Genomic DNA, 23,680 nt, shown 5'->3' with positions numbered 1-23,680 from the left:
TGTGGGTGTAGGGTGAGGTGTTTGTGTCTGGTGTGGAAGAGGGATTGGCAGCAATTGCAAAAGGCAGTAATGCAGAGGGTTTGAGAATAACGGTTTTGGCAGCTTCTGCTAGCAGCGAATCCTGAGTGTATGATAACACTTAGAAAGGAAACGTCAGGAGTCAGTGCCATATTAAAGGAAGCCTGAACTAATCTTTCAATTTGGGCTGAGAGACTGTTTTACAGTGGTGTGTGCACATGCGTGCTGTATGCTTTTGTGTGTGTATAAATAAAACCTGGCCTCTGATTCTTGTAATCCCTTCCTACTGGAAAAAAATTTCATGGTGCTATACGGGTTTTTGGTCAATTCAGAAGAAGAGTTGTGTCTTGGCACGTTTCCAATCAATTGGTGCCAGACACAGCCTTTAGGTAGCACGTATAAAAAGGCAGCTACCCCAGGAGCTTTAGCTCTGCCTAGCAGGAAAGCAGTAGCTGTGTTAAGAACTGTCTTGCACGCTCTGACCATGCTTTTGTCTGAGAAGTGGTCATGTTTTCATTATAGGCCACTTGGAAATATTTTCTTCTGAACAAGTTTCTCCTGTTCACGCTATCGTCTAACCCAGAGCCCAGTGAAGCAGCTGTCTCTTGGGTAAATCCTCTGAAGGCACAGTTCTTATCAGACTCTTTCACATGTCCAACTAGGTTAAAATAATCGGATCTGCTGATGTGTGCTGCCATCAGCAACTGTATTGGCTTGGGAACATCGGTGTGTCGAGTGGCTAACTAAAAAAAATAAGCTGATCTCTGTTCACCCTGAGCCAGGTTAAACTGTAAGTAAGCTTGCAAACAGCAAGTCCTCCTGCTGGACTCCGGACTCTCGAGAAGCAGATGCTGGGGGTGACTGTCACATCTCTTATGCAGTTGCAAATACAGTCATCTTGGGATGACAGACCTGATGCAGCTGGAATTACAGCCCTGTTTCCGTCAAGCCTTGTGGAGATGTGCTGTGGTTAAGGCTGCCAGTAGCCTTGAAATTGTGTCTTGCTTTAGTTCATCCCTCAAAGCAGTTATTTCTGTTGAAATGCACATCAGATTTGGGAGGTTTATATCCCACGCTTTAGAGTCAGTGCTTGGCAAGAACTGTCGTTCTTAATTGAGGCAATGCTTGCTTCCTGGCCCTTTGCTGGTGTGTTTGTCAGGTATGGGTTTGCTGTGCAGAAAGACTTTAAGTGTGTTTAACTTCATGCTCTGCAGCTTGACTTCAAAGGATTTGCCCATAGCTCAGAACTACAAACACCTTCATCTTCCATGTCAGGATGACCTGGTTCCTTTGCTTTGCAAAGCAAAATGAATGGTGCTTGCAGATTACTCTGACACCAGCCATCGTCTGTGCTTCAGCTGCCTCGCTTGCAAGGCAAGAGAATGCACGCTCACCTAGTCTCTAACATGTATAGACATCTGAAGGTTGATGTGTACTGCACATTGCTTTAAGTACCTCACAGATGGTAACTGTGAGAATCCATCTGACTGTACAGCTCAGTAAAAAAATGTTAGAAAGAGGGATTAATGACTAAGTGTTCCTTAACTGTAGTTGAACAACGGTCAGAAAAACGGAAGGTGGGCCTGCATTCACGTGTTCCCTGAGAGTTTGTTTCTCCAGAATGTGGCTTTCCAAATGCCACCGGAAAGCTGATCATGACTTCATCTAAAACATTGTAAATGGCAAAGTATTCCACAAATGAACTCATCATCTTAAAAATCAATAGCATTTAAGATGTGTGTTCCAAACAGTGACAGCGCTAATCTGAAAGTGTTCCCTGATTCAGCAGCTGAATGGAAATAACCATTAGAGAACAGGATGCTTCCTACTGTTCCACCCACGCCTTTCTCTTTTTCGGAAGTAATTTGTGTTCCTTCGCAGCTGGTAATGGCAATGAACTCCTCTGCGCCTATGAAGTCCTGAGGCCTGAGGAGAAATACTGATGTAAAGAATCAGCACCAATGTGACTGTGACAAAAGACTACCAGTTAAGACGGGCAACCAGCTTAGCTTTGGTGTTGGGCAAGTAGGATTTGCTTGTTCTCAGAGAGGGCTGAAAATATGGTTAAAGGTGGAGTTTGGGGCTTACAGGCATTGATTTGAGCTAGATTTTTGTTGCTGGAGTTAGACAATGCTTGTGTTTAGGACTTGGAAGAGTTACTGGATAGGAGTTGTAATTGGGGTAAAGGACAGAAAGTGCCAGAAAAACCCAAAGACTCTTAGTGGTGAAGGATGTAGTGTCTGATAGTGTGAGGTGGCAGGGGCTGACAGGTCTCTCTGGGCAGATTGTGACCTGGGGCTACAAGGTGTTGCTGACATTGGCCTGGGATTTGGACTAACGGGGACTGAAAGGTAAGGGGAAGGCAATGAAGACTTGATCTAGGACTAGGTTTAGACAGGGGTTTCAGGACACCGTAATAGATGGAAGCTCAGTGGACATGGGGTAGGGGCATGTAGTCTGGTAATCTGTATGTCTTTGAGTTTTGAAGGAGGATTTAGCCTGCGCTAGGCTAGTTTGATGCCTGCTGGTGTCTTCTTGCTGTATTCAATATGGGAGTGAAAGTATCTGAGTCTTCATTAAAACTAATCACTCATGTGGAAGTCAATAAAACAAATTTTCCCAAGGGCTACAGTAATTCAGCTCTCGGAACAGAAGGGATGGTCAGTCACGGAAGAGCATCTCCCTATCAGAGTGAGCTTTATTTAAACTGTGTGACTTGCTTTGTACCATAAGCTGTGTTTGTGGGCATGGCTTTTGTTTCCTCCCTTGCAGACTGATGCGCGTTGCTGCTGGCCGTAGGGTGCAATTCTGCTCCACCACATCAAGATTTGTGGCCCACTCGTAAAAGTAGATTTAACAGTAGCAGAGGCCTAAATGCTACAGCATTATTGCCAAGCAACCCAGGCTCCCGAGTCGCTGCTTCAACAGCCTCTTAAGAAGTTTGGCTAGACAGCAGCCTGCAAGCCACCAAGGTAAATGCAGAATGCCTCCAAATTTGGCTCAGTTTCAAATGTAGTTTAATACTGATTTCAGCTGGGTGATATTCTCTGCAGGGATCTGCAGCACGGAGAACCTCAGTTCAGGCTTTCTTATGCTGCATCACCTTAGTTTATCTGGAGACAACTTGTGCACTTGGTTCTTTATGCATTAGTTGATTCTTTGCTGACCTCGATGCTACCCCATTACTCCCAGCAGTCGGCTTCAAGAACAAAAGGAAGTTTCATTATTGCAGTTCAGCTGCAGCCAGAGAGAAAGATGGGCTACAGATTCAGGGAAGAGCAGACAGAGAGTGAGCGTGCATGTGTATGCACATGTTAAATTCTTGAAACGCAATAAAATAAAAAAGGAGAGGAGAAAACAAAAAGCTCCAGGCCAAAGAAAAATCTTTAACCACTAGAAATCATTCATGTAGTAATCTCCATCATAACAAATCCATTTCTAAATTCCAATACCCCCTTCCTTCTTCATTTTTTAAAGCAGTTTGTCCATGCAAAACTATTTTATCTCACCTGCTCTGTCAGGAGGCCCCAAATGAAAAATGACCCAGGGACAAACACAACATTAGAACAAAATAAACCAAGGAATTCTGTGGGGAGCAAAAACTTCTCCTACCTTTTTGTATACAACCCTCTTTTGTACTTCTGCCACGCAAATCCACAGCTTTTTGTCTCCTGGACAACTGTAGTGGAGATATAATATTCTTTAATTTCCAGAAAAAAATCCTCTGTCCCAAAATGCCCATTATAGATTAGAAATGTCTTCGTCTCTGTTCTTTAAGAGAAATATTTGGGAAGTCACTGCTTTTACCGCTGCTTGCAGTAGGACTAAAGTGCTGTCAAGACTTTGATAAGCTATGTCTACACAATTTCACTGCAGAGTGTTGTTTCTTCATTTCCCTGTGCTGGTTTGCTGCATCCCAGTTGGGCTTAGCTGATTTGTTTGTTCTTAGTGAGGCTGCCCCGGGTGTTATTTCCCAAATGATTCCAGCGCAGCCTCTGAAAATGTGTTGGAGGCTCTGGGAGAGGTTGGTAGTTGTTGTGGTTTAACCCCAGCCAGCAATTAAGTGGCACACAGTTGCTCGCTCACTCCCCCCGCCCCGGTGGGATGGGGGAGAAAATCAGAAGAGTAAAAGTGAGAAAACTCATGGGTTGAGATAAGAATAGTTTAGTAATCGAAATAAAGTAAAATAATAATAATAAACGAATATACAAAGCAAGTGATGTATGATGCAACTGCTCACCACCCGCCAACCGATGCCCATCCCGTCCCCGAGCAGCGATCGCTGTTCCCCAGCCAACCCCCCCAGTTTCTATACTGGGCATGACGCCATATGGTATGGAACAGCCCAGGGGCCAGTCTGGGCCGGCTGTCCTGGCTGTGCCCTCTCCCTTCTTGCACACCAGGCAGAGCAGGGGAAGCTGAAAAAGCCCTGACTGGTGTAAGCCCTATTTAGCAACAACTCAAACATCAGTGCGTTACCAACATTATTCTCATCCTAAATCCAAAACACAGCACTCTGCCAGCTACTAGGAAGAAAGTTAACTCTATCCCAGCTGAAACCAGGACAGTAGTAAAGTGCTGGTATGCATCCAGTGAATGTTTCTCCAAAATGCTTCCTTTTTTCCCTGGCAGGGTCCGCCTCTGAGGCTGACAGCAGCACGCTCCTGAAAAACTGTCCTATGGTTTGGAGCTGCTGCACTTTGCAGAAATCTGGCAACTAGACCAGAGGTGAGGGCCCAGCAGTTGGTAACTAACTCCTTGCCAGCTCAACAGTGCCGTCCCTTGAATTGTTTTTGGGTACAGAGAAAGATTAAACAAGGTTCATCAGCTGTAAGTGCCTTAAGAGACTGTTACTCTGCTTGTACAGCACTTGTTCCTTGACCTTAGCAGAGCTGCCAGTACTAGCAGCAGTAATCTCCAGACTAGTTAGGAGGCTATGTGCTGGAATCGAGCGCTCCAAAAGCCAAGAACCTGTAGGACCATTTGGGACTCTGCTTTTCTAACCACCAGTCAGTTCTTCCTGATCATGTGTAGGGGGCATCTATCTGACACATACAATTTCTTTAGACCATTGAGTATCATTCAGAAGCATTGTGTGCATGTGAATAAACTTTGCTTTTGATGCTGCTTTAACTGGTACCGAAGTCTGCTCTAGCCCAGAAAGTCTGTGTTCTTAATGTAGTGATGGACTTTCCTAATACGCCGTTATTTTCCTTACGCATCAGGCTGGTACTGTATGCTGGTTGGGTGATCCTGGACACTTGGTAACTTATTTTGTAGTACCTTAGTATTAAAAATGTATCAAGTAGTTTGCCTTTTCCAAGTGCCAAGTGTATCTAGATACCTTTTGAACCAAGTGCATTATCCAGTCAGCAAACAGCATGGCAGACTCTGTAAAAACAAAACCGTTCTGAGTTCAAAGCAAAGTATCTACATTTCACCCAGGGTATATGAGTCAGCATGGAACCTAACGGAGATTTCTTTATGTTCCTCTAAGTATTGCTATAAAACATTGATACATTCATATTGGTCTCCGTAGTACTCTAGTAGTACATCTAAATCACCTATAAGAGGAAAACTTTTTTTTTTTTAATTAATGGGCAAGCATATGAAACACACTGCAAGATTAAACTGCATCTCTGTCCCAGTTGTATCGCTCTGCCTCGGGCCTGGCTTTGTAAGGTATCAGCCATTTGCAGGTAAGGGCTTTTACAAGCCAGCAAGGCATCTCCGTACTAGACAGCCAGCTTCTCACAAACATCCTTCATTTGGGAGAGTGAAGGATTAAAAAAGACAAGTGAAAGCTTGCGACATGGGTTAGGCAGTGTCCTGCCTCGAGGCGCTGGCGGAAGGGATGTCCCAGGGGCGACTGCTGATGGGATCCCACCCCGAGACTTCTGGAGTTGAGGGAGTGGGGGTAACCTGACGCCGCGCTGCGGAGGCTGTGTGCAGCTCTGTGCACTCCTCCTTTGGGCAAGTATCTTTAATTCCAGAGGCAGCTGTGCTTGAGGCTGATAAGTCGTCTTTTCCTCTTAATGCTGGAAATTTACAGTAAAAATGAAGTTTTGTGAACCTATTCTGCAGCCATCCCCAGCTTCCCGGGAGTGCGGAGGCACAGAATTCAAGCTGCCTGAACCAAATGAGACAGCAGGAGCCCTGAGAGCAGGAAAAGCCATTTAAAGCTCTCCTGCTTATGTCTTTTACTGCTGAACTTGCTGTGGGGGTAGATGTTAATTTAATGAGTACTCATTAAATGATCTTACAGTAGCTCAGAGAAGTCCCAGCAGGTTCCTTGAACATGACACAGGATTTTGGTTTGTATTGTTTGGGCTTAATTAATTTTCTGAGGGACAGTTATGGTCCCGGAAAAGGGTATAAAAATAACATTGGACAAAACTTTCTAGAGAGAGCTTAAGCTTATCCCCACCTACGCCCCTAGTATTTTTAGGGTAATATTTAAAATATAGTTCAGCTTTCAATATTTTTCCCCCAAAGCATTCTAACTAAATTATTTTTGAAATGTTAAAAACAATAGCCTCAAACAACGAAAAATAATTTTAAGTGAAAGCATTATGTACGACCTAAATCAATTTTAAGTTAATCAGGATTTGTTTGGGGGTTTTGCCTGGGAAAAAACCAAACACATTTGTCTTGGGATCCATCTGAAACAGTTTTCCACCACATTTTTCAGATTTCCCACAGATGCAGAGACCGGTTGTTCACGCAGCACTATTATTAGTGAGTTGGGAGAGGTTAATTCCACCTGAGATGCACAGTTATAAGTGGAGTGTGACACCTCTAGCAGCAGCAATTAAAAATAAAAAATAGGCTGTTCATCTGAAATTGAAGCCCCGTAGAAAGGGGGGAAAAGTAGGAGATCTGAAACAAAGAAACTGCCTGAGAGTGGCCACAGATGATGTTTTTCAAGGCTGTGCCTAAATGCAAATAACTGACAGATTATCAGAGAAGCCATCTTGTGTTAGCAGTAATTGAGGACTAATTAGCAGCAAGGATAACTGCTTGTAGCTCATTCAAGTCCTTTAGTGATCCAATCTTGGTAAATATGAATAATAAACAGTAAAATATGTACCATTTTTAGGGTTCAGAAGGCTGTCAGTGGAGTCTGAAGGGGGGGTCCCTCTCTGGGATGCAGCTGTGTGCTCCAACGCACCCAGGGCGGTGATGCTCCCGCACCCCTCTCCAGAGACTCCCCTCACTCATGCCAGGAGAAATACAGGTGTAACGTGTGGATTTTGCTAAAATGGACAGGCCCTCAAACCAGCTGTAAGGTCCCTTTCCTAAATGGTGTGGCTGACTTCACCTCTTCGGTAGTGGAGGTGAGAGATCCTCTGGGCTCCAAACCCTCCTCTGTTAACAGGAGTACAGCAATATACCCTGAGGTCCTCCAGTGCTCTTTTTTGGTGCTGCTGTCTTCCGTATCATTGAATGAGAAAGCTCAGATCAGGCACAGAGTGAGCAGGATGCTCAACAGCTAGTTTTGTGTTAAAAAAGATTTTTTTTTTTCCCTTATTTGGACTAACAGCTTATCAGCCTGAGTCAGGCCTGAAGAAATGAAACACTGTGTTACATGGGTTTACATATAAATTAGCTCACATTTTCTCAGAGACAGACTGGACATTTTCCATTAGTTTAGCAGAATTTTTCAGTGATTGGGGTTTTGAAGGCGAATGCAGCCGCTGCAATGAGACTGCTTGCTGATGTTAAAATTCCGTTTTTATTGGAGAGGAGGTGTGGTCTGAAGGTTTATTAACAGCTGAACTGATGTGCAGCCGGCAGGTCAAATTGAAGGCAACATTATTTAAACTAACTCAACACTCCATGGTATGTTTATTTTAGGGAAACATGGAAACAATTTCAGTTCCCTCTGATAAATAAATAATGTGTCAGGTTTGCAAATTATATTTTAAAGGAAACTTTGGGTTAGTGTTTCCATGCTTCTGAAACAGTCAAGGCGAATCCACCTGAAGTAGACTTCAGCTAACAAACTGTGGGGAGGAACATTTTAAATAATTTGTCTGTAGTGATTAATTTTAAATGAACTGAGGTTTCTGATGGACAGAGTGATTGAAGGTATTTACTCGAAAGCAATTCAGTAAGTAAGGACTATGATGAGCTTATTCTATAGATGTGGACATTCTATATTGTGAATCATTTCTGAAGTGCCTAGTCCTGTAACATATAACACAGTAACAACAAACAGCGTAAACAGCCTGCAAGGGCCATTGCTCAGCGCTTTGACCTTAGCGTGGATGTGAGCAGCTTATTTTACTTATTTACTTTATTTATTCTGATTGATGCCAAAGGTGTCCAAAAGTTACAGCACAAATGTAGCTGGGCAGAGGGGAAGCTGCGGTGAGAGGGGGGGAACTCGGTGGGGATATTTGGCAAGTGCCAGGCTGAGAGGCGTAATCGCTCAGGGCTTCTTGGGTGGAAGAACAAGGCCACCTTCAGAAAGGGGCAAGGAGACCTCCAGAAATGAGCGCAGGAATGTTTCTTATCACAGGTCTTATATATTCAAAATACAAGCTGGAAGAGAGCTTACTTTCCTAAGAACATGTATTGTACTTAACATAATAAGCCTGTGGTTTCTGGACAATTTAATGATGCTGTAAAATGTGGTTTATGGCTAACTTCCTTGGCCCTGTGTTAATCCCCAAAACAATGCCTGCAGGAAACTGTGGGGCTTTTTTTTTTCCCTTTCTTGTAAGAAAACCGGAAAATGACTGCTCTTGATTTTGTGTTTGAAAAGCTTCTGATGCCTGGTTTTTGTTTCTTTTTTAACTGAAACCTCAGTGCTTTTCCCAGTTGCAGTGAGGAGGGTGTTTCATTACCTTTGTTTATCAAGCAATTGTATCCACATAAACAGTTGGTTTGAGGTATCTGCCTCCAGCGCTTCCAGGCTGGAACTGGAATCTGCTAAAATTCAAGGAGATCTAATGCAAGCAGACAAATGATAATAGGAATTTAGTGCCTCGATGTTAGAATAAATGAATAAAGCATTGGTAATGAACTTTTAACTTGTGGACGCAGAACAGTTCTCTGAATTGCAGATTCTTTTCATACTTCAATACTTTCTCCATTATGAAGCAATTAACTCACATTGTCTTTTAAGAACAAAAGCATTTGTTTCAGACGTGGCATCTTCCTCTCTTCGCAGATTTTGCAGTTTCTTAGTCTACTGTTTTGGATGAGAGATTCACGTTCTTCATAGTGTCACAGGCACATGGATAGCTGATCTGAATTTTCATGTATTCAATTTCCTAGAGCATAAGTATTGTTTAGGGTTGACTACTTAATATTTCTTCCAGTAAAATTAATATTTATGTCATTCATAAGAAGCACCTGCAAAAAAATGGAAATGTCGGCGTCCTCACAAGGTGGTGTAGATTTTAGCAAATTATTTTATTTACTTTAAATTGTGATTTCCTCAAATATCCTGGTAAATCTAGATTAGATTTTATGCCACATCTTTAGAACATCTGTTAGATTTCATAACTGAAACTGCTTGATTTTGCTATAGTATTACAACATCTTTTACTTCCACTGCCTGCTCTTTGAACTAATCAAAAGGGGAGAGGAAACACAGCATGTGCAAAAGGAAACAAGGTGATTCAAGGTAATTCAATCCATGCTTGCAGAAACAAAAAATTGGCTGGTGCTTACTTTGATGGAAATGAAATGTGATTTACATTTCCCAGTACAACAGCAAGAACAACAAAAATCTGACAACAAAAGGGTCATGAATTTGTTTTTAAGATAGATTCGTATTGAATTGAAAACGGCCTTCAATGTTGGGGCACAGGAAAAAACCTGATGCACCACTCCTAATTTAATACTTATTTGCTTGTGCTCAGCCAGCGTGCTAGTATTAATATCGCTAGCCAGGGTGGGAGGCAGGTAATGGTAAAAGAAAACATGATTTGGTTTTCTTAGGGCTTTTATGAAGTCCTTTCGTATTTTTGGAATGTAATTGATTAATTTTATAATATGGAGTTTTGAGCATTAATTACTTGTAAAAACTCTGTCCTGTGTATTTTAGACCGTACAGGAGGTTAGACTGAGTAGCCCTAACATCTAAAGGTGCATTTCTGGTCCAGCTGAATTAATGGGCTGTTTTGTTGTTGGCGTAATAGGAGCAACAGTTCAGCCGGTGAGTCTTTTACAAGCAACGTGCTCTCTCAACTTGAAAATGTGCACAAGGCTGTATACAGATAGTTCATGCTCAAAGAATTTGTAATCAAAATGCATCAAACAATGGGGCTGTGCTTACTTTTTATTTGAACTTTATTTTTAGTGATGATACGTTCCTTGAGATTGCCTCTTCCTCTCTTTTATCTAAGCATGGGATTTGCATCTTCAAATTCTGTTGCAAGCAAAGAACCTTATGCTGTCTGAAAGGTGCAGCAAAATATTTTCCTGAATGAAATCTGCAAGTTCATATAAAGGTTTCGGGACAATAAATGCTTCGCTGTTAAATAATCAAGCAAAAAAATAGTGATTTTTATGAATAATTTTAGTGATGATAACTTAATTCTTAATTTGTGTAGTAATTTAAGCAGCATATAAACAGACCTTTGAATAGCTTCTCGTGATCCTTGTACCAGACTTGTATTACAGAATGCCTTGGGCTTTTTTGTTTTCAGACCCTCTTTTCATCAGGGCACAAGCTAAATTGTGGAATTTAAGCACATTGATTAAAACCCATCCTTGCTGGATTCCATCATTTATTTTTTTTTCAAACGTAGCCTGCTGTTTTTTCTTCATAAGGCCGAAAAAGCTCATACTTTCCTATTACATTCTTTCAGTCTCTCATCCGCATGTAACTTTGGTTTTAAGAAGAGACAACTTCTTCAAGAAAATTTCATAGTCATCTTGACAAGGCAGAACAGTAATCTTTGATAAATCCTTTGAAATAGCCTTTCAAACACACTCATAGGTGTGTGGTTTAACCACCAGGCCAAACTGCTGGGTATTTTTGTTGTTGTTGTAGTTGTACATTTAAAATAATTGTGGAATGTGACAGAGCTTAGGCTGCTCTTGGGAGATTTCTATTGTAAGTTTCATTTTAATTGATTCAGAAATGGGATTTGAACTCATCTCTGCCACCTCCCACGTCAGTGATTCCTGTTCTAGATTATTTAATTATTTGCTCTGGTTTTTGGGTTTGTTGGTTGAGGGTTTTTTCCCTCAAAAAGAAGCAGAGGCAAGTGTAAATCTCAAAATTGCACAGGATGAAAAATTTTATTTCTGCCCATGTCTTCTATATAATGTTCACTCTTGAAGATGAATTAGTTCATAATATCATTTTCTTACTGACAAACTGAGCAAGCTTTTGGTTTGAGGTGCTGTATATGTTAGAGGAGGTGACCTTATCTTAACACTCACCTTTTGTTCTTTGATGAAAAAAACCCATATATTGGCACAAAGCTGCATGGGAGATACAGAACTCCTACTATAAATTCTGCTTTTTTTTGTTGTTGTTGTTTTGTTCTGCTTTTTAATGCCAGAAAGCTTTGAAAAGACACTTGGAATCCACAGGGGAGAGAGAAATTCGACTCCAGCTGACATGACTGAATTTTAAACTACTGACTATTTTACAGTTCGATTAGATAATGCTAGGTTCCACTAAGCATAGCATCCCTGTGGGGGGGGCGTTTTGTTTTCAGATGCAATTTGAAAATGGAAACCACCAGTCCAAACCATTGAATATCTTTAACTCAGTATGTGATTTGCCATCTTGCTAAAAACCGGTATAAGACTTTTCTGCAAAGTTTAGAGAAATTTGACCTTTCCCAGCATGCCTTGTAAGGGATCTCAATTTCATGCCTTGTTGATTAGCATTCACCTTATTCTCCAGGAGCAGCAGAAAAATAATGCAAAGAGCTTCATTGGACTGGCTGCTTTCTGGCTCGTGTTGATAAGGTGGGGGTGCTGTCTCCGTTGCTTCTCAAAGTGGCTGCAGATGGTAAATCCTGCGGTTCTCCTCTCCCAAATGATGTGGCAATGCTTTATCATGCTGCTCCCTCTGACCCCTCTCACAGCCCTGCCTAGCACTTGGTCCTGGGCTGGGAATTCTGCTGTTTTCTTCCTTCTCTCTTTTTTTTTTTTTTTTTTTTTTTTTTAAGAGAAAGATGAGATAATCCAGTACTAGCATGCTGAGTTGGCTGATTCAATGGAAATAATTACATTTATATTCCCGAGAAGATGCATTTAATTAAGTAACTGGAGACAATGTAGCTGAAGACATGCATCATTCATCTTTTAAATATGGTCACAAATGTTCGAGGCTCAAAACACAAGTGCAAAGCCATGTATTTTAGTCAGACAAGGCGCGTTTAGTAGGCTGAGACACAGCCTAGAGCACTGTGCTATGAATTCTTTTGGACAGAAAGAGTGTGAGGGTGAGCACCAGACATCCGCTGGGGTGAATCAGTGAACTGAGGACAATTGTATTCTACTTTTTATTTTCATTCATTCAGTTTAAAATGGAAAAATAAAAATTCATTTTGGAAATCTTTCTTGACAATGGTGAAACATTACAAACTGGAGAGGGAGAGAAAGATGCCTGGATCTTGCTAAGAAATCTTTCTTTGTGGATACGTTGTGCCTTTAGGGCAGCTTTGAGGTTCTGCTGTGAGATAAAACTAATGGGATCTTTCCGGTGAAGCTTCACTGTTGCTCTGATGTTGCAAACAGGATCATATACCCCTCGGTCCATGTTGATAATCACTTCTCTACAAATGGTGATTCATTTGATCTGTCTGTTTGCTAGATATGGATCTTCCTCCTTCTTTTGAGAAGAGCAAGTATATTTTTCAGCCTTAGGATTGTGGTAGGTGCAGAAGAGGCTGCTGAGTTGAAGGTCAAACTGGTTTTTTTTCCTTCTCCCTGCAAAAGAAAGCACACAGTGCTTATTTCAGTGTTTTAATGTTGAGCTGCCGCAAGGGCCTTGTGCCTTTTATGGGGTAACACCTTTGTAACGTGTGACATTGAAGCCATCGCTTGGTTACTGGAGCACAAAAATTGTTTGGCTTGAATTTATGTTGCTGCATGTGCTCTTAGAAACACCAACCTGGAAGTGTGTAAAAACATATTTGCTCCTTCACTGATCTCAAATTGTTTAATTTCATGATTGTTTTAAACTCTCTGAGATTATTACTTTTCATAGGCTGAATTACTGCTGCTATCAGGAGTTGGGTCCCTGGGCTTTTTCATGCTCCTTTCATAGGAGCGCAGCGAGAAAGGTGTTGTCTTGTTGCAGAGTCAAGGCTGTGATTTCAGGATCCGTGCCCTCTTAGCCTGCCTGAAATGGGTATGTGTGTTACCTGGGAAGTCTGTGTGCCTGGCTCTAATACAGCTGGTACAATGTTCTCCCTGCTGAGCTGTCTGGGCTATCGGTACTGGGATGCTGTCTCAGCATGGCTGATTGCAGGATACACTGTAGATGTGCTGTTGTACGGAACCTGTTTGCTTTGCACAAATGATTTGGAGGGGCATGGTGCCAATATTTTTAATGCCAGAGGACAGTCTTTTTTTGTTCTTGTAACAGTCGGGTGTGGGGATAAGATGGAGATTCAAAGGGCTTGGTTTTGTTGTAAGAAGCCAGTGTATTTTATTCCTCGTACTCCTTCAGCAGCAACCCTGTCAGTATCCTGCTCTTTCTGCTGACTTTCCCAGCCTGTCTTGTCCGAAATGCCTGGATAGGAGATCTATAATCAGTCCACGCAAATGATTATGCTGCCCACCTTCTCCCTTTTTCTTTCTAATTTTTTGGAACAGTTCTGTGTACGTGAGTTCCTTTGCTGGCCTAATTTATTTTCCTCCCCCCTACAGACTCATCTAGTCTTTTACATTGTGCTGATGCGCAGAAGCGCAGGGGGACATTTGCATATATGCGAAGCCTTACAAAATGTGCTGAGAGGTGTAGCCTCTTCTTGGGCAGGCTGTTTTCATTTTCTTGCCTAATAGTCTATCCTGTCCTCCCTGTTTATTATGTTAAAGGCACCTTCCATTTCTCCAATAAAATAGCTATTTTTTCACAGCAGTGGCAGCTTGTTACCCAGTGTATTCATCAGAAAAGATGACATAAGTCTTTTTCTTATACGTGCTAAGGCTGTTGGAGGTCATACCTATGGTACGATGACCAGCACAGCTGAACTGTCATGGAGAGGGACATTTGCAGCAGATCAGTTTTTAAGGAAGGAAGAGGTAGAGAGTGTTGTAAGCCTAAACAAGGGTGAGGTTGTACTGCTGAATTTTCATGAAAGTAGGGAAAGAGAATATGATTAAGGATGTTTGCACTTTAGTTGTTTTCAAGGCACTTTTTCAAATTAAGAGGGAAACTTTATAAAAGCGACAAAATCATATGCTGAGTATAATTGCAATTATCACGCATACATGGGAAGACTTCTGCAAGTCTGAAAGAATCTATAAAAATAGGAGAAAAATGGAATAATTTATATTAATGCTTGGCATTAGACAAACAAGACATGCAGTTGCCTTGTGTTCTCAAAGTGGGCTTTAAGCATCTGTGTGAAGTGAAACAAAGATGAGAGCGGTAAATTCTGCAGAGACAGACCAAAGAATGTGGTTCCATGTTCGGTGGAAAAGATCCCATCGCTTGCCAGGAGGGGAATGTGATCCTGCGCTGGGTCTATGTCCAGTTTCTTGTATGGTATCTCTGCACTAGTTCACATGGGCTGTGTGCTGTAGCAGTCGGAGTGGAGGCTGTGCTGTACCATTGATGCCAACAGGCCGTGCTCCTGCAGTCCATCACAGAGAAGCCGCCGTGGTGGGGCACCATGGGGTTAGTGCCGCCGACCAGCAACGTGAGCTGTGTTTCATGGGTGACAGGCCACAGTATGCAGAGTGTTCCTGCAAAGCGTTTTGGTGCAGGTCATTAAAATGCTAAAGTATTGGAGAAAAGAGAGGCAGGTTTACAATTATCCTGTATTTGATATCAGATATTATTGAAACGTCCAACCAAAACCGCCTGCCACCTCCATCAGCAGTTTATATATATGGAAATGTGCCCCATGCTGCTGCCAGGTTTTGTCACAAATTGACGATTATGGGGTACCAGCCTATTTGAGCATCCAATCTGAGAAACCTTAACAAGGCCTCCCTTACTGAAAGTGCTGCCAAGCTGCTCGCCATAGGATGTTTCAGCATTGGAGGCACCTCAAGCTACAACAGCTTTTTGAAAATCTTGCTTGTAAGGTCTGAAGCTGTGAATATATAATATTATGATGGCACTAGGCCCAGCTGGAGTACAAACGCACACATACAAACCCACATGAGAATATGAACAGTGCTAACAAGATACAGATACTGTGCTCCGCTGCTGCTCTCATCCCAATTCCATGAAATGGCATATGGAAATGACGAATTTACTCTCTGCCCATTTCTTCTAGCCTTAAGGTTAAATTCTGAACTTTATGGGACTTTCTGGTTTCCTCTGTTTTTCATCTCCCCTTTCAACTTAACATTGCCTTTTAGTTTTATTATCTTGAAAGCTCAGAGAGATTCTGAATTTTATCTGCAGGGAAGCTCATTTGTTTTTAAATGATTTTCAGTCTGGAAGTTGGGAGATTACAGGCAGCTGTAAAACAAATTGCCTACGAATAAAGATGAGTTTCTTGGTTACCTGAAAACCCAAATGGGTTCAAAATAAGAGTTTAAAAGATGAGATTCTTTTGGCAGGTTGCTCCAATGATTTTTACACCTCAAGGCCTGTTAAATAATTAGGGGGACTTGGATTTCTTCATCTCTTATAGTCTGTGGAATTAGTCAAATGCTGAGCTGCAGTATGACATGAGCTCTGTTAGATAAGCAAGTGCGTGAGAGCACTTACTCTGTAGCACTGGTTTAGGCAGCTTTGCATCTAGCAAGTGCACAACATGTGATAAGGGAAGTGGGTTTCACTACTCTACAGGCGCCGATCAGGCCAGGACACTTTGAGGCTGAGGAGCAGACCAAGAAAGGGACCCCCCGCCCTGGGTGAGGGACCCGGCTGCGACATTGCGCTCGGCTTGGGCTCTGCTCGCTATGGGCTGCTGCGCCCGTACGAATAGTGAGAAAGGAAAAAACCCAGTGTGCTCTAGTGGAAATTTTAGTTCTGCTGCTACATTCCCATCATTAGCAAATCCAAGTTATCACAGTTTGGTAGTAGGACGATACAGACCCTCATTTATTCCTAGATTTCCTTTGATATAAACTTTATTTCATGAAGGAAGGTGGGTGCATCAGGAAAATGATATGGCTGTCTGAGATTTTTCTGTTTTGTGAGACAGATAATCTTAAAATACTCTTTAATGGATGGTTAAACTTAACGTGATTAATAGAAGATCATTTTCCTGTTCTCTGGTTAGGAAGATGATATACATGAAAAAGCAGAATAGAAGCCCTGGGGAAGTTATGTTTTCTTCTGAGGTTTTTCTTTTCTTCTGCCTCCCCTTTTTTTAGTTTCGTTTCCTTTCCCCTCTTTTTTTTTGGTCACTTTACTGTTACCGCTTTGTTTTTAAGGAGAGATAATTGTGAAGAGAAAAAAGTTTAAAATTAAGACATTTCAAAGTTTGCCTTCTAATATTTTCTAAGGAAACTCAGATTGCCTGAGTTTTTCCATTTCAAGTTCCATGCTGTGCTGTCCCTGATAAGAGACTTCAGTGGTTTGAATGAACACCAAAGTATCAGCCTAAAGCAAGAAAACTGGCAAAAAAAAACTCAAGGCTGTCTTTTAATGGACAATGTTTGTTCCTTTCTGCTATGATTCTCCTGTGACTGTGATCAGGAATTCTAAGGACCATGGTACCTGCCAGTAAATTGGTGCAGATGCACACACACGTGCTCACAGTGGGAGGAAAAACACTGCATTTGATCTGAGGGATCAAACATTTTGGGGAATCATCTGATCTCAAGGATATCTGCTCCTTCCTCTCCCCACATCTTTTTTTTTTTTTTTTTTGTTTTTGTTAAAGATGCATCCCTAATCAGGCTTTGTCGCTGCTCTGTAAACAGCAGACCTGTTAGCAATGATGAAAGATAAAGAGATCGGCAAAGAAAGCAGAGGGAGGTTGTCTTTGCAGTGGTGTTTTAAATATTTATTCTAGGTGTGTGCCAGACCACTTGCTTCTGATTTGGAGGAAAGGGACCCCAAACACTAAGTGATACGAAAACAGAGTAGTAGTATGCAGGTTTTAATCATTGCGTATTGCATTCCTATAGCACATATTAGCTTGTTGAGAATGTAAAAGCTGCTCTCTTGGGTCACAGCCTTGGTCCCATCTTGTCTCCTCTCTGGCAGTGGCTGGTGTCAGCTACCCCTGAGCTAGCCCTTGGTGCACAGGAGCAGTAAGGCTCTCGGGGCAGCACTTTTCCAATCCTACAGGCTGAGCAATAGCTTAAATGCTTGTCCAGAGCTGCCAGAATTTGGGCTGAGATAGTCATTCCTCTGCAATGCCTCCCTTGCCTTTGATTTCACCAGATGTCTATGTGTTTGGTGTGGATGGGCCTGGTGGTGAGGTTCAAAAATGAACTTGTTCTTGATTTGTTCTTTGTTTTCCTGAAAATGTAACAATAATTTTTAATTCGAACAACAACGTGTTGTCATCTTTCAGATTTTTTCAGAATTTCTAATGACGGAACACCTTTCTGCCCAGCTCTGCCCGGACACTGAGCGATGGGGCTGCAGGATCTGGAAGATGCGCCCTGGTGACAGAGATGCAGCTTTGCAGTGGGTGCTGCTGTAACTGTAACGTGGATTAGGCCAGGTAAGGCACTGATCACTTCAGCCACCTTTTGCGGTGAGGATTTACCCACTGTTTGTTTGTATTTATGCTGTTGTACTTGCCACTTGCTTCTGCGTGACAGTAACTTAATAAGACTTAGAATTGAAGTACTTGGAGCTGGGAGGTGAGACCCACTCCATCACCAGGCTTCTGCTCGAACAGTTTGCCTAAATATTCTTTCGTAATGATATTCAATTCTTATATTTATAGCCGCCTAAAGAAAACTTGGCCAGCCATCCTGCTTAAATGAAATGTTCCAAAAACTTGCTGAGAAGCTCAGCAATTACACTTTTCTTTTTGTTACCTAATTCTGCTAAGATTTATTATTATAGACTTACTAGTTGCCTTCACTAAGATCCCATCTGCCTGCTGACAAGCTCATGAGAGGGATGCGCAGGCTCTGGGTAGCTGGGAGCTGAGCAAGCCCTGGCTCTCAGGAAGGGCTTTTGGATTCCCCCGGGCCTTCGCACCAGACCTGAGGATGCTCAGGAGGCTGTGAATACTGCTCTTGCAATGCAAATGGCTGTGTTGCGTGCAGAAGAGGGGACCGTTTTACCCTCTTTGCAAGGGGAATTGAAAATGTTTGTCCCAGTAAAATGTTTTTGAGAGCACTAAGCAAGATAATACTGTGCTGAATTGGGCTTCCTTGTGCTTTTCCAGTCTGCTTGTGATCTGCTTGTTGGTTTTGGGTGTCTTGATGTGCCAGAAAGTCTCTGTGATGGTATGGCTATGCTTAAAAACTGGTCCAAGATAGAGGAGCCGAAGTGCCTCGTTGACACAAAAAGCTTCTCCAATAAGGGTTAAAATGCACTGGTGAACTTCTCAGTAGACATGAAGCTAACTCCAGTTCCTCCAGCAAAATAGAGGGCACTAATAAAAGCTTCTTTGCTGCTGTAACTGCATCTATACTAAGGCTTTTGCTGGTGTAAATCAGCTGTATAAAATCCAGAGAAGAGTGGTGGCAGGGTGTGCGCTGTGAGGGAGGAGCGGAGGAGATGGTGGCCGCTGCTGCATCACCGCATCCGCCTCACGCTGGGCAGTGGTGAGAGCGGAGAAAAGGAGTTGCAGCTGCATCACTGAGCTCCTGGTGAACCTGCCCCTCTGACCGCCGGTCTCGGTGGGATGCGGGGAGAGTTTCACTCTGTATTCATGCAGAATCTAGCCTAATGATACTTGACAAAGGTGCGTCGGTGCTGCAGTAGTACAGATGAGGTACAGATACAGAGCTGTTCTGTATGGACTACCAAAAAGTGCCCTCACATCCTTAGCAGCATCGCATGCCTGCCCCATAAACAGAGAATAAGTATTTTACCTTAGGGGCCTAGTTGCCCTATAGAAAAGAAGAGGGTTCTATAAAAATGGGGCCAGCCTCCCTTTCCATGGAGCCAAGCAGCGTGTGAACCTTTCTGTCCTTTTAAGACATCTGAATTTGTTTAGGCAGCTGCCTGCCTAAAGCTGTTACCAAAACCCTGAAACCATTTCTGCTGTACCTCCATTAGAAACCCAGGACTATCAAGCCAGAGGTTTAAGTCTTTCAAAGGCAGCTTCTGTCTTATCAATGTGTCAAGGTGCTTGGAACAGGTTTCACTATGTGTATGTAGCACTGTAATTCTTTCTAGCCTTAATGTGTACTTGGAAAAGAAAAAGTGTAATTTCCTCGGTCAGTACATAACAGCTTCACAAATTCTACATGGGATGATTTATCACTGGCTAAAAAGCAGTGGTTTTTCAATGCTTAACTCAATGGGTTTCCTGCATAAATCCACCAGATAGTTGCTGATCTGTCCGAGTTGCTGTAAAGAAGTCACATGCAGAATTTCTTCTTTGTCGTGAGCATCAAAAGTTGACTTTCTAACTGCACAGCAGAAATGCTCTATTTGCTACTTACAGGAGCGTAATTTTGTGACTAAATTACTTAAGTCAGCAACTAATTTCAGTGCTGCCTCAGACCTACTTTAAATGAACAGGTATGTTCATCAATCACCTCCCTTCTTCTTCGAGTACTGACCTAATCAATACGTGAAAGAGCTATTTAAACACTTTCCTATTTAAAAAAAAAAAAAAAAAAAAAAAACAACAAAAAGAGGAAAAAGTGTGGACAGACAAAACAGCAGAATAAAAAGTAGAGAGAATTTCAGAGACAGACATTGAAGTTTGATGTTATTCTGCATTAGGACTTTGTAAATCACTAAGCAGGAAGGATGATGTAATGGTACCCTTCCACCCCAGGCCTTAAATTAACAGGGCGTGGTGATTGCATACTGGTGCCTCTGACAACGTTGGAGCTTGGGCAGTTTCAAAATGCCTACATGTAAAGGCATCAGGTTGTGCCGAACAGTGTGAGCACTTGAAGCACATCACTGTCGTAAAGGGCAAAGAAAACACCGTGGACTGTGCTCTGTGATGGCTGTCAAATGCCCAGGTGGGATGTGTCTTGAGCAAGAATCTTATGTACTGGGAAAAGAGCCAGGAAGGGATGAAAGGTGGTCTCTGGAATAGCTTGGTGTGCTGGATCTTTTAGACCATGCCATCTCTCAGTGAATATGACTTTTGTTAAGGTAAATGCAGCATTGCGGACTTGTTGCAAGGAACTGTTTTTGTATTTCTGTATTGGTGTTGTGGTTTAACCCGGCAGGCAGCTAAACACCACCAGTGGGATGGGGGAGAGAATCGGGGGGGGGGGGGAAGTAACGTTCGCGGGTTGAGATAAAGACAGTTTAATAGGACAGAAAAGGAAGGAAAAATAATAATACCGATAAAAGAATATACAAAGCAAGTGATGCACAATGCAGCCGCTCACCACCCGCCAACTGATTCCCAGCCCGTCCCCGAGCAGCGATCGCTGCTCCCTGGCCAACTCCCCCCAGTTTCTATACTGGGCATGACGCCATATGGTATGGAACAGCCCTGGGGCCAGTCTGGGCCAGCTGTCCTGGCTGTGCCCCCTCCCAGCGTCTTGTGCACTGGGCAGAGCAGGGGAAGCTGGAAAGGCCCTGACTGGTGTAAGCACTACTGAGCAACAACTCAACACACTCATGTTTATCAACATTATTCTCATCCTAAATCCAAAACACAGCACTCTACCAGCTACTAGGAAGAAAGTTAACTCTATCCCAGCTGAAACCAGGACAGTGGGTCACAGCTGAACTCGAGTGAAGGTTACCAGTACAACCTACTGGCTGAAAAAAGTGAGGCATTTAAAAATACTGGTATTGAAGGAATTATTGTGCAGCGATGCCTAAGCCGAGAGGAATGAGAACACCTCGTTCTGGTACTGGATGTGCTCAAAGATAACTCCTCTCCAGTCAGCTGAATGACTCTGAGCTTATGTGGCTTTAGCAGAGAGTGTCATTGCGGAGATGAAAGGTGAGGTCATATGTTATTGAGGCTTTATACCTGATCAGCCTTTGTGTTTTGGTCTGTGTTGCGAGTGCTTTAGAGAGGGCTTAACTTCCTCTTCTTTTACAACAACTATATTTTTACCAATGCTTCAACTGAGGCACCTGGTGCTGCAGAAACACAAATAAAGAGCACTGCATAGTATTCTGGGTCCATTCAATAAGTGTATGACCAAGGAGAAGAGGGATTGTGAAAAATTTTCCATTGAAACAGCCATGTTGTTCCACAGAATGGTTTTGCCCAGAGCTTTACACCTTCCCACAATTTACCAGCACTCTGCAGCCCGTTCCTGAGGTACCTTGGGTTAACAATATGTATTTACGATGCCAACTTTTTATTTCTCATCTGAGCAATGACGTTTCCGCAGCAGTCTGTGCATCAGGACTCTGCCAGTGTGAGGGGGGGTCCACATTATGCCCTCACAAGGAGAGATGAGATGCAAACCCGTTGCTAAGAGCTCAGAAATAGCCTCAGTTTGCAGGAATACCACAGAAATGGCCCCAGATAAAAGAAGTACGCGAGACATTACGTAATTGATGATAGCTGGTATTGTAGAAATCTTTGCTACCCAATTAAAACTCAGAGCCCCATAGGGCTTTACACATCACTGGAAGTTACCGTTGTCCTTTTCATTCTGTATTTTGCAGCACTGAGAGCTTTTTGGCTTTATTGACTTATTTTCTACTCTCAGCTTTTATTCTCACACTGCATAAGAATGAAGTGGCTCATACATGCTTGCAAAACAGAAATGCTAATCATTAGAAATGTGATTATAATTTGTTTTAGAAAATTAATTAGAAACATAAATTAGTGCTTTTTATATCATGATTCATTTAAAATAAATATTTATTCTGGCTGTAGTTTTATCTAATTTTACTCAATGCAGTTCCAAAATCAGTTAGATATGAGCTTTGTTTGCAAGCTCAGTGTTGTAAGAGTGAGACTGAAGTTCTTGTGTGAATGACATCCTTCTCTCTCCCTCTTTGTGTTTAAAACTCCCTAGCTACACATTTCACAAAATGAAGGCTTAATAACTTTTTCTCTCTGTAAGTGTACCATTTAAGTCAGATGGGTCTGTTCTCCACCTGCAAAGCTACATGCACATGCTTAATCATAAAACCTGTTAAATCCAATATTACTTGCATCATGTGCTTTTATAATTAGATATTTTTCTCTTTCCAAGTAAAAAGATGCTTGACTGTTCAGAGACAGGAGGTCTCTCTTCTGGACATTCGGTAGTGCAGCTGCTGCCTGTTAAAGAAACTTGACATTTGCAGATCAGCTTCCCTGTGGAGGAGACAACAGAATCAGTATGTTAAATGCATCTCTCTTTATTTACATGCCTATGCCAGTGCTGGAACAGAGGCCATCACAAAGCAAGCACTCTGATAATTCTGCCTTCCAGAAATGCCACCCTGAAAGCTAATGGACACCTTCCTGGGAAGCTTCCCTAGCCTAAAAAATTGCTTACAGATGTAGAGAGGGTACGAAAAAATCCCCAGAAAGCAAACTCTGCTTACTGTCACTGATTTTCTCCAAGAGTGACTGCTGAACAAAACTTAAAATGAAGAGCTCTCTTCAAAGACTAAAGCCTCGCTCATCTGTTAGGAAAACAGTTTGAAACATTATGTGTAATAATAAAACGATTTGTTGACTCCTGTCTTAACACTACATTAATATTAACAAACCTTGCTTAGCTTTGGAGCTAGTAAGAATTGCAACTCTTTTGTGTTTGACGGGAAAATAATTGATTGCACCTCAGCATTTGGCCTGATATTCTTGGCTGTTTATGGCTGCATCTACACTACTGTTTCAGGTTGGATCAGGAACATACTTTTGAAGTAAGTCTCCCCATCATTCCCACATACTGTACTTTAATTCACCCAGAACTGAACTGGAAGACATGCTCCAACTGCTAAGGGGTGTTCAGTCTATGGGGATCAGCCTAGAGCTTAATCTGAAGTAATCAATGGTGAAGTGTAGACAGTAAAGCCAGGCAGCCTTCAGTGGTTCAGATGCACCTCTGTTCCGCGACCTTAGAAACACGGCTTGTCCACCAAAAGGCTGCTTTTCCTGGGGATAAGAGAGAGCTGGGTTCTTAGTGGTGGTGTAGAGGACCCCCTTCAACCACTAATAATTCTTTTCTATTTGTATATGGTAGTAAACTGGCCCCGAGTGATGTGACATCTAGGTTAGGAAAAGACTTCTCTTAGCAGTAGTTATCCCTTGTACCATATCTCAATCCCTTTGGTTCCCTTCCTTTGAAAATGTCTGGGGCTGCTTTGCTTCTTCTATCTGTGTATACTTCTAATACCTGCTAAAATCAATGCCTCTAAGGAAGGATTCATTTTCTTCAATGCAGTGGGGTACAGCTCTGCCGTCCAAAACCCTGGGTTGGCAAAACAAAACCAAAGCTGAAATATTTCCTCCTACTGCTCCTCTCAATCCCTGTCGTT

At 42.3% G+C, this 23,680-nt stretch overlaps 1 protein-coding gene across 1 annotated transcript in view; it reads left to right on the top strand.

Annotated features, from left to right (window-relative positions):
- Window positions 1–23,680, top strand: part of GALNT9 (polypeptide N-acetylgalactosaminyltransferase 9) — a 313,952-nt gene that overhangs the window by 74,497 nt on the left and 215,775 nt on the right. Inside the window, exon 2 of the mRNA XM_087754687.1 lies at window positions 17,655–17,807. The gene's annotated coding sequence lies outside the window, so the exon portion shown is untranslated. The remainder of the gene's footprint in view (window positions 1–17,654; window positions 17,808–23,680) is intronic.

This window comes from Nipponia nippon, unplaced genomic scaffold (genome assembly GCF_047370975.1).
Source record: "Nipponia nippon isolate SJK-2023a ecotype South Korea unplaced genomic scaffold, ASM4737097v1 scaffold_18, whole genome shotgun sequence".
Lineage (NCBI taxonomy): Eukaryota > Metazoa > Chordata > Aves > Pelecaniformes > Threskiornithidae > Nipponia > Nipponia nippon.
The sequence above is the reverse complement of the archived record's forward strand: the minus strand, read 5'-3'. Positions and strand labels throughout refer to the sequence as shown.